The sequence below is a fragment of the Atta colombica genome, unplaced genomic scaffold, assembly GCF_001594045.1.
Source record: "Atta colombica isolate Treedump-2 unplaced genomic scaffold, Acol1.0 scaffold35, whole genome shotgun sequence".
Lineage (NCBI taxonomy): Eukaryota > Metazoa > Arthropoda > Insecta > Hymenoptera > Formicidae > Atta > Atta colombica.
Window position 1 is genome coordinate 2,212,980 of NW_017259459.1, and position 2,967 is coordinate 2,215,946.

Here is a 2,967-nt window from a genome sequence, read left to right on the forward strand (position 1 = left end):
AATATATATATATATATATACAATAATATGTTTTAATAATGTTAATTTAATATACTTGTAACATTTAAAATATTAAAACATAATTTTTATCATATAACTCTTATCATATAATTCGTGATATTCTTTTAATATAAAGCATTCTTTTAATATAAAATAATTATCAATTATAGTTATATATGAATTAATTATGAATTTGTCATGAATTAGTTATAAATTTGCCTTTATAACGAAGCATCTTCGTATAAAATGACTGTAAAACACGTATATGAAAATATTTTAATCTCAATTAACTGTCAATTATAATTGTGCAAAAAGTTACAAATAGAAATGCTAACTTCATTTTCAGAATGCAATGTTGCCAAGTTATCGATAATCATAAAACATTAAATTTCCTAATAATAGAATATTAATATTATGATTTATAATTAAAAATTAGTAATCAATGTTAGCTTTTAATTTTAATAAATCATAAATTAGCCTTTCTTATTATTAAAAAATTTTCATATATTGGACTGATATTACCAATGAAGAATAATAGCGTACGTCTCTCACCACCTATCCCGCAAGTGATCGATTGTACATTCTTAAAAATGCAAAATAATTTATCTAAATAGATAATTTGAAAAAAAGAGAAAATTCGTATAGTTATAATAATTTTTATTTTTTTAAGTATTCAGATTTTTTAGATATTCAGTTTGCAAAAAATTTTTATTAAAAGAGCTAACAAAAAATTTCTTTCTAGGTCACATAGATTATAGATTTAGAGTTATTACAAATAATAAAAAAATACTGAAAGTGAAGTAAATTCAATAATGTGAGCAAAATAGCATTTTCATTATTTTACGTTCTTTGCCAATTTGTAATTAATGGAAACAAAAAGTGTCAGATAAATTGGATATGTATTTTGAAATCAAATTCTCGACAGCATAATTTTATGCCATTGTGCGCGCTGACGTATATTTATGGGATTGACATGCATGCTAGTTAATAGAACCGTAGCTGGTCTCTACGATGTGATAATGAAATCGGATTATCGATTTCGTTCCCGCAGCAAATAGTCGTATATCGACGTAAATGGCATTGATAGACGGCACTATGAGGGTGTACAGAATAATAGCGCTAGCACACATAGTGCCTAATGGAAAATTTTCATTAAGTATCTGGTCCTCGAAGATGCAATTTAAAATCGTCGTAATATGTAGATGTATTACCGTTTCGTATTATTAATGCTAATAATATTAAAAGAATTTGATGCACAACATATATTTTAATAACTTATTTATAGAATTTATTTTTTTATAATATAATATTACTTAATATTACTTCATATACTTAACTGTTTCAAATTTTTAATTTTCTACTATTATAATTTATTTAAAAAATTTAGCAGCAAATAGTAATAAAAAATACATAAAGTTTATAACATTAACTTTCTTGTTGTAGTCTTAAAGCAATTAAACTTTGCGAATAATTAAACTGTCATTAAAATAATAAAAAATAATAAAAAGATTTTTCAAATTAAAACATCTTTACTAAATTTGCTCATCAAAAAATTAAGATTTTTATATAATAATTTTATACATAAATTTATATTTTTAAATTTTTGTTTTTGGGTGCGGTCCACTTGGCGCTACAAAAACATTTGATTGATTAATCGAAAAAAAAGAATTGCACTAATTAATCAATCAAAAAATGCTTGCATTTGTAGCATCAGTGAACTATAGTCTTTTTATGTCAATGAAAGAATACGAATTTTTCAACAATAAAGTTGGAAAAGATATTTGCGATCAGTAATGTCGCATCGCAAGTATCTTAAAGTATGACTTTTTAACAATGACTTTCAAAGTAAGCTAGCAAAGTTCAGCGTACTAGATACCTTTGAGCTTTTTTCAAAGTTTTCATCATTGAATGTACAACATTTGATTTAATGTACAACATAAAAATTGTTTTATTCCATTTCTATCGCATTACTGTAATATAACACAATATTATAATTGTATTAAAATTGAAATAATTGTAATCTTATACAAAACCATCAGAGAGATTATTTTTCTTTACATATATAACTAAGAAATTAAATAACCAATTATTATTTTTAATACGCAGCAATTAATCTTATTTTTTATCTTAATATATTATAATTAATTATATTATAATTAATTATATTTATTTGTTTTTTATTTATTTTTTTCCAGAAAATTTAATTTAAATCACTTAACTTAGAATATATAAATTTTTTTCTTTCTTTTTATTCTCTTATTTCTTTCATTTTTTTCATTTCTTTTGCATATCGAAAGCGATACTTTTATAAATCATGACTGCGTTTAAAAGGAATTTCAATCGTTAATATTGCGCGATTAATGCTACGCGGTTTCTATAGAAAATTTTCCTTCCGCGTGATATCTTCCAGTCTTACAAGCCGAAGTTTCCAGGTCGAGAGATGCTCAGCCATTAATGGCGATTGTGGCATGGCGGAGACGAATAAGAGCGTAGACGACACTCGTCGACAATTCAAAGGAATTCTCACAATCTTTCTTCTCGGCAATCTATTTTATTCTGTTCCGCTTATGATGGACCTCCAGCATGTCATTGCAATATGCAGACTCATCATTATTAAATTCGTCAAGTTGTGACAGCAATAATCTGTTGATTAATCTATTTGATGAAAGCTTTCTTTTCAGCTCGTTATTTAATAATACCAATTTCAATTTAATAAATGAAATATGATAAGAATCAATTTAATAATTAAAATTTTAATGGAAAGTTTTCATAACGAGTATTTGTTTACTATATCTATATGTATATACCGAAATAAAATGTTTTGTATAACTGAAATAAAAATGTTTTGTGATTCAAACTTAGAAATGTCACGAGTTCACATATATCATATAAGTATTGACTAATTTATATTAGGTTATGAAGAATTTATATATTTTTAAAATATAAAACTAAATATACTATTAATAA